Source organism: Strix uralensis, chromosome 4 (assembly GCF_047716275.1).
Source record: "Strix uralensis isolate ZFMK-TIS-50842 chromosome 4, bStrUra1, whole genome shotgun sequence".
Lineage (NCBI taxonomy): Eukaryota > Metazoa > Chordata > Aves > Strigiformes > Strigidae > Strix > Strix uralensis.
The window spans coordinates 3,443,768-3,452,308 of record NC_133975.1 but is presented as its reverse complement, the minus strand read 5'-3'; positions in this window follow the sequence as shown (position 1 = coordinate 3,452,308).

The following is an 8,541-nucleotide window of genomic DNA, read 5'->3' as shown; positions in this document are numbered from 1 at the left end:
CAGTCCAACCATTAACCCTCACACTGACCGTTCCCAACTCCACCAGATCCCTCAACGCTGGGTCAACCCGACTCTTCAACCCCTCCAGGGATGGGGACTCCCCCCCTGCCCTGGGCAGCCCATTCCAACGCCCAACAACCCCTTCTGCAAAGAAATCCTTCCTAAGAGCCAGTCTGACCCTGCCCTGGCGCAGCTTGAGGCCATTCCCTCTTGTCCTGCCGCTGGTTCCTTGGCTCAAGAGACTCATCCCCCCTCTCTGCACCCTCCTTTCAGGCAGTTGTAGAGGCCCATGAGGTCTCCCCTCAGCCTCCTCTTCTCCACACTAAACCCCCCCAGTTCCCTCAGCCGCTCCCCATCACACCTGTGCTCCAGACCCTGCACCAGCTCCGTTGCCCTTCTCTGGACACGCTCGAGTCATTCAATGGCCATTTTGGAGTGAGGGGCCCAAAACTGAACCCACTCATCGAGGTGCGGCCTCACCAGTGCCGAGTCCAGGGGTAAGATCCCTTCCCTGTCCCTGCTGGCCACGCTAGTGCTGATACAAGCCAGGATACCATTGGCCTTCTTGGCCACCTGGGCACACTGCTGGCTCATTATCAAGCCCCCCCCAGGTCCCTCTCTGACTGGCAGCTCTCCAGCCACTCCTCCCCAAGCCTGTAGCACTGCTGTGGGTTGTTGTGGCCCAAGTGCAGCACCCGGCATTTGGCCTTATTGAAACTCCTCCAGTTGGCCTCAGCCCATCGCTCCAGCCTGGCCAGGTCTCTCTGCAGAGCCTCCCTATCCTCAAGCAGATCAACACTCCCACCCAACTGGGTGTCGTCTGCAAACTTACTGAGGGTGCACTCGATCCCCTGAGGATGGTGCGGTTGGGGGGTTCTTCGGCTGCTCGGTGCTGCCCGTCCGGGAAACGCCCCGAGCCGCGGTGGCTGCACGCCCCGGGGGGGTGACCTGGGGAGCGGTTGTGAGGCTCACAGCAGCCCCGGGGATCTGGGCCGCGGCCTGCAGGAGCTGATCCCTGGGTGGTGCTTGCTGCAGTAAATTCACTCTCAAAAGAACCCCCTAAGACTTAATTTGAAGTTTTAGAAGGCGGGCATTCTTTATTGCAGCGCTGGATGCACGGGGGATCACTCCACCTCACGGGCATGTCAAAAGACAAGAGCACATTTATTATATACAATAAAAAAAAAGAATATTCAGGGTCAACATAGCGCTGAGGGATCTGGTGGACTTGGGAACTGTCAGTGCTGGAGGTTGGACTGGATGATCTTCAAGGTCCTTTCCAACCTGGATGATTCTGTGATTCTGTAATTTCCACGCCTATTTCCAGAGGATTTAATGCATATGTTAATACATTGCACAAGCATACTAAGATTTGGGAAAGAGTCTCTGAGGGGCTTCCATGGGGGTTTTGCGTGGTCTGTGGTGGTCCCTAGTGGTTGTTGAAGAGGTGTCTCTTAGTGTCCATGAACTCTGAGTCTTTTTTCATATCAGGCTTTGCCTTGGCTTATTGCTGTCTGTAAAGCTTCTCAGTTTTCTTATCTTTGGCTCCCACAGGTGTCTGTTGGTTTCTCTGCCCTCCCTGGGCTGTACCCATCAGAGTTGCAAAAATTATGTCCTTGGGTGCATTCTTGCCCCAATTACAGCAATTAGCACCAACTGCTTGCAGGCATCAGCTAGCAGACAGCAGCAGCCTGACTGGGTGCACTGGTGCCGTCTCCCTGGTGGCCTGTTGGGAGTGCTGGGGTGGGCGTCCCTCACAAGGGGTGGCTGCTGGCTGTGGGCCGTGGGACAGGGTCCGGCTCTGGGGCGTGGGGGGCGATGAGAGGATGGCGGCTGGTGGCCAGAGTGCAGCCTCTGGGAGGCTGCTCCACTCCTGTGTGGATTGGGGTTGTCAATGGGGTGCGGTGGAGGTGCCCGTCACTGCAGCCTTACTGAGAGAACCGGAGTGGTTGAGGTGGGATGGGACTCTGGAAGTCATCTGGTCCAACCCCCTGCCCCGGCAGCGCTCCCAAGAGCCAGCTGGCCAGGGCTGGGTCCAGACAGCTTTTGAGTATTTCAGATATTCACGGCTCCGCTGTGCCCAGACATCTGTCTCCTGTTCACTGCAGGCTTTAAGCACTGGCAATCAGTAATTAAATAAGGCCTTGAGCATGGAAGTGCATTAAGCTGGACTTGGCACATAGACTTGGTTGGTACTTGCATCCCTTCCTGATCTTTCTACCAGGTGAATTTCCTTTTCACTTTCTTCACATCAGCTTTTTATCCTGCGGCAACTGAGAAAATCACATCTTTAGGAGACCAAATGGAGTTGGAGGAGAGCCACGGTGGTTGTGATGAACTGTAATAAAAGCCTTGCATTGCTGATGGTACCTTGGACCTTAAACCTGGTCTGAGGGAAATCATGGAATCCCTGACACGCTTGCTTTGCCCTGGGAGGCATCAGCTTTGTCGTGAAAGGACAGGAGACCTCTCTAGCAAAGCTGATGTTGGGAAAAGTTCTGGATTTGTTGGTTGTTTTAGAAAAATAACGTTGATCTCAATGTAGCTGTAATGTGACGCTGACAAAGCAGCAGGGTGGGATTTGAGTAAAAACCTGTAAATTGGCAGGAGTTTTTGGACATTCTGTTAACTCCCTGGTTGTGAGGGAAGGCGAAATGGACCTCAGTCTGGGGTCAGCCTCCAAAACTGCCTTCCTGGCAGCATCCTTCTCCCTACCCCAACTGTTGAAAGAACGCAGAGGGAGCCCAGCCATCATTTAATGCACAAAGGCTCAACTTTATTAGTACTCACACTGCTTTTATATCCACAATAATTAGTTCATACATATTGCAAAAAGCAAGCTCCTTATAGGTTGCTAAGGTTAGATACATTGGTTGCTAAGGTTAAATACCAATCTCTCCCCTTATGATTTCTGCAAGGCCTTCTACATAGTCCTGCTTCTGTTCTTTGTTCTTCTTTGATACTTTTCGGTATTCTCCCATCACGTCGCCGTTGTCAGCAGTTCCTCGGTGCTGTGCCCTTTCTCACGTAGCCAGTTGTTAGCAAACTGCTCCACATCTCCCCCGTTTTCTTTTTGCACTTGTGCTAAAAATATTGCAGAGGCAGTCTTCTGCAGGGCCCTTTGCAGAAGATTGACAATACATGGCAACATCAAAAGCACAACCACAATTACCAAGATCATGACCCCCACAGACTTGATCAGAGATATTAACCATCCTGAAAGTCCCCATCCTTTAAACATCCTTGTTAACCAATCTAATCCATCATCTTCTGTTAAATGTTTGACACCATCCTTTAGCTGCTGTATGCTTTTGAAAATAGATTCTGAGTGGTCAGACAAATTCATGCAACACATTCCTTCAAAATCTTCACATCCATGTCCTTGCGCTAAGAGCAAAAAATCAATAGCTGCTCTGTTCTGTAAAGTAGCATGTCTAACACTATCAACATCAGTTAAAAGACCACTTAAAGCTAAAGAAGTAGCATTAGTCTGTTTGCTAAGCCAACATCCCAACTTATTCAAAGTAGTTAAGGCATTTGCAACACCAACTCCTGGTGCCAATATGGAGGCTGTTATGATTTGGCCTGGATTCCAGAATTCAATGTTATCTCGACAAGAACTTTCAAACCGATGAACGGTCCTTTCCACAATCCATCTTTTGGATCCTTATAATTTACCCATATCTCTTTCCTTCCTTCACTTACTTTTGCCTTCTCATAATGTAACATAGCTGGTGGTTGTTCTGCGTCTCCAAATATACACAAGTGATTCATTACAAATAATGTTTTTGCTAATCTTTCCTGTACATCTTGTATTTCCTGATATTTTGCTACATAACATTTCAAGGTACCATTTGCTCTCTCAACTATGGCCTGTCCTGTGGGAGAATGCGGTATCCCTGTTACATGCTTCACTCCCCACTTGTTTAAAAATCTTTGCATTCGACTTCCGACATATGCTGGTCCATTGTCTGTCTTTATAGTATTCGGGACTCCCATTATTGCAAAACAACATGTTAAGTGTCTGATTACCTGTGTGGCCTTTTCTCCACTCTGTGCAGAGGCCCATATATATTTGCTATAAGTATCTATAGTAACATGTACATATTTAAGTCTACCAAAACTTTGTATGTGAGTCACATCCATTTGCCATACTTCATTAGATTTCGTCCCTCTAGGATTGACTCCTATTCCAATACCAACCCCTTTATTGTGAAAACTACAAACAGGGCATGTTTTTACTATGGCCGTTGCTTCCGCCATTGTGATGCCAAATTGTGTTTTTAGCCCTTTTGCATTCTGATGGAATATGTCATGTGCTTCTTTTGCCAATTTGTCTTTCGGCATGGGAACATGTATAACAGTGGATACCAATTTGTCCGCTCGAGCATTACCTTCCCCAAGTCCTATATCCCATTTATGACTTCTAACATGAATTACAGCATACGGTTGTTCCCTTATTTTTATGGCCCTCTGTAATTGTAAGAACAACTCATAGAGACGCTTATTTTGTACTTCCCTGACTTCTGCATCTTCTATCCTTGCTACTATTCCCGCTACATACATAGAATCAGTTACAATATTCAATGGTTCATTAAACTTAACCATCGCCCAAACTACTGCCAACAGTTCCAAAGTTTGTAGTATGTCTTGTGCTGTGGCTTTTAATATCTCGTGTTTCCATGTATTATCTTCCTGCCACGTTATAGCTGCTGTCTGAGATTTCTTTCCTGCATCTGTATAAACTGTGATGGCATTCGGGATCGGCGCCTGCTGTCTTTTTGGCTGTTCAATCCAATGTAATTGTCCCAACCATCTCAAAGGTTCCATAGATAATTGATCAGTTGACAACATCATTGGCCCATTTAACATGGCTTCCTGCAATGCTGTGCTATTTGCCAGGTACCACTGCATGGTTTCCTTCTGCATTGGACAGTATATGAATTGAGGTTCTCTTCCACTTATTTGAATAACTCGCACACGACCTTTCTTTACTAAATTTGCTAGTGCCTCAACTTTTTGAAGTAGAGATTTTGATTGTTGTAATGCTGGCGTGATCCATTCTAGCACCCATGTCTCCCCCGTTTTCTTTTTAGACTGCGTAATAGCTCCGAGCAAATGCTGTGAACCCATCCACACAAGTATGTCCAGGGGGAGCTCAGCGTCTCTCCGACGCACTTGTCCAGAAGTAATACGATCCATAATCTGTTGTAGTACTCGCTTCTGGTCTGCTGATAAAGACACTACCTGTGCAGGATCATTTCCTTTTAACAGTGGTCGTAATTGTTGTAAAAGCTCGTTTGGGATGCCCACTATAGGTTTTAGCCATTGTAAATCTCCTAATAGCTTTTGAGCATCATGCAGTGTTGAAATTTCAGGATTAATTGTCAATTTTTGTGGTGCTACTATTTGTTTCGTCAAAGACAATCCCAAATATTTCCATGGAGCTGTTTTTTGTATCTTTTCTGGTGCAATTACCAATCTTTGCTTTGCAAGGGTGTTTACAATTTCTTTTATCTGTGCTTCTGTAAATGGTTCTTTCTGTGCAAATAATATATCATCCATATAGTGATAAATTATAACATCAGTCCATTTTTGACGTAATGGCTGTAAGGCTGCATCTACAAAAATCTGACATAAAGTTGGACTATTTCTCATTCCTTGCGGTAAAACTGTCCATTCAAACCGTTGATCTGGCCCTTCTCTATTTATTGCCGGTAAAGTGAAAGCAAATCGGCGCATGTCCTTTTCATGAAGCGGAATCGTAAAGAAACAATCTTTTAAGTCCACAATCAATATAGGCCATTCATAAGGTAACATAGCTGGATTCGGCATACCTGGTTGTAAAGCCCCCATTGGTTCCATTTGTTTGTTTACTTCTCTAAGGTCATGCAAAAGTCGATATTTGCCTGATTTCTTCTTTATGACAAATATCGGAGTATTCCAAGGACTAGTAGATAGTCTTAAATGTCTTTGCTGATATTGTTCTTGTACTAGCAAGTGTGCTTGCTCAAGACTTTCCCTTTTTAGTGGCCACTGCTTTACCCATATTGGATTGTCAGATGTCCAAGTTATAGGGATCGGGAAAGTCCAAGCAATGGCCATTAGGATAAATGGTGATCGTTTGTCAAAACTATTCCCATTTGTGCTAACACATCTCTTCCAATTAAGCAATTTACCCCTGGAGGTAATTGCACTACAGCAAGCACCGCTGTGACTGTTTGTCCTTCAATTGTCAATTGTAGGGGCGGCGTTCGATTAGCTAAAGTTAAACCACCCACGCCAGTGATGGTAGTGGTATGCTCTTGTAATGGCCAGCCTTGTGGCCAAGAAGAAGGCGACAGTATGCTGGAATCTGCGCCTGTGTCTAACAACCCTTCCACAGTTATTGCGTTACCTTGAAATGACAGGTGAACAGTCTTTCTGGGTCTCGTACTCAGATCCAGTGTTAGCAGGGTCAGGCTTCCTGTGGATCCAAAGCCTTTATTTCCGCGACTCTCCTCAGTTACTGGTCGTATTATTTGAGTCACTTGTGGCAGAGGTACCAGCTGTGCAATCCGTTGTCCCTGTGCAATCTTTACTGGTGGATTCAGTGTATATGCCATAATATAGATTTCACCTTCATAATCTGCATCAATAACTCCCGGTAAAACAAATAGTCCACATTGTGATGCCGATGATCTTCCTAATAATAAAGCTCCCATGGCTCTCCCATTAATAATGATAGGTCCTCGTACATTCGTAGATATTGTTTGAGGATTATTTGTTAACAGAATAACATCTACTGCTGCTGCCAGGTCCAACCCGAGACTTCCCCGGGTGGCGGGTTGAAGGACTGCGCTGCGGCTGCAATTTTGGTCGTTGCGCGGCGGCCGGCGAACGCGCTCCGTGTGGAGTTTCCCGACCGTCTGCAGCAAGCCACCTCATTATGGGAGTTGGATCGGCAAGTTTGACACCATACATTTCTGGCTGTACAACTCTTTCGTACATGCCCTGGAGCTCCGCATCGGTAACACCGTAGCTGCCCCTTTTTAGGTGTTTGCACTTTAACTGCTGTTGCTGCTGAAGTCTGGAGAGGCGCAAGGGCTGCCATAACCTGACTTTGAGTAGCCTGAGCCTGTTCTTTCATTCCTTCCCCTAATTTCTTTATTGCCTCTACAAGAAAAGCCTGAGGTCCAGTAGGTATCGAGGACGCCTTTTCAAGTGCCTCCTCTACAGTCCAATGTGCCCTTAATGTATTCAATAAACTCTTTGTAGCAGGATTGCCATTTTGTGAAATACATTGTTTTAAGAGAGCACCCTGCATGTAGAGAGGTACTCTTGCTCTTTCAATTGCATTTACCAACTTATCTACAAAACTGCCCAAAGTCTCTTCTCTCCCTTGCTTAATCCCCATATACATTGGAACTCCGCCTGGCTCTTTCACTTGCTCTATGGCTTCTCTCACTAACCTCATTGCCTCTCTCACTTTATCCGGACCGAGCAGTGCTTGAGCTTCTACTCTAGCATAAGGTCCTAACCCCATTAATTCATCCATTGTAATCCCTTGTAATGGATCTCCTGCTTGCCGCTGTACCGCTATCGATTCTAACACTCTCGCTTGCCAATGCGCATTAAACAACAACCACTGACTAGGAGAGAAAATTAACTTTGCTATACCCCGACAATCTGCAGGCAAAAGAAGTTGAGTGCTCCAGAGATAATCTAACATTTGACGAACCGGTTCACCAGTAACACCATAAGAACTCACTGTAGAGCGCAATTGTGATAAAAGCTTCCAATCTAATGCCGTAACAGTAGCATTTAGTCCACCAGCTGGGTTCGGCTGAAACTGAACTGGAAAAGCCATTGCTGTCGCCATCTGAGTCATCTCCTCATCCCCTTTTTCTAACCCCTCTCGTGCCAATGCATTCCAAGCCCGACACCTTTCTTTAGCGATCTCTATCCCCAGCCCATCTTCTGAGCCAGGAGTAGAATTCTCGCTTTCCGGCGTCACAGTCTGGCTGGACGCGTCAGGGCTACTCAGGGCAGAAGCGGGGGGAGCGGTAGGGAGAACTCGTTCTGAGCTTTCCTGTCCCGTCTCTTCGGAACGTAAAGGTGGTAAAACAAGCTCACGAAACGCAGGCGGTAATGGCCACCTAGTTTCCTCCTCCCCATATCTGGTGTTTTTCTCTTTTGCCGCAATTGCGCCCTGTGCAGCTCTTTTTTCAGCCTGATACCTGAGCAATTCATTATGAACCACCCTCCATAACTTTCCCAACTTTTTTGCTGTCTTATCATCATTCAATGTTAATTCCCATAACTTATCTCCAAATTTTCTCCATTCCGATAACTCATGAACTGTATGTGGATTAATAAAACAACCTTGCTCTACCCCATAAGCTAAAAGCCCCTGAAGATCCTTTTTTACATCTATTCCCTCAACCCGGCGTTGTGCCAGCCAGGATGCAAATAAATCATATGCTGCTTGCCTGTCCATACCTGAATTTTTCCGTTGCAGCCTTTCCAGGTCTCGGCAGCACGTATCAGCAGGGCTCACCT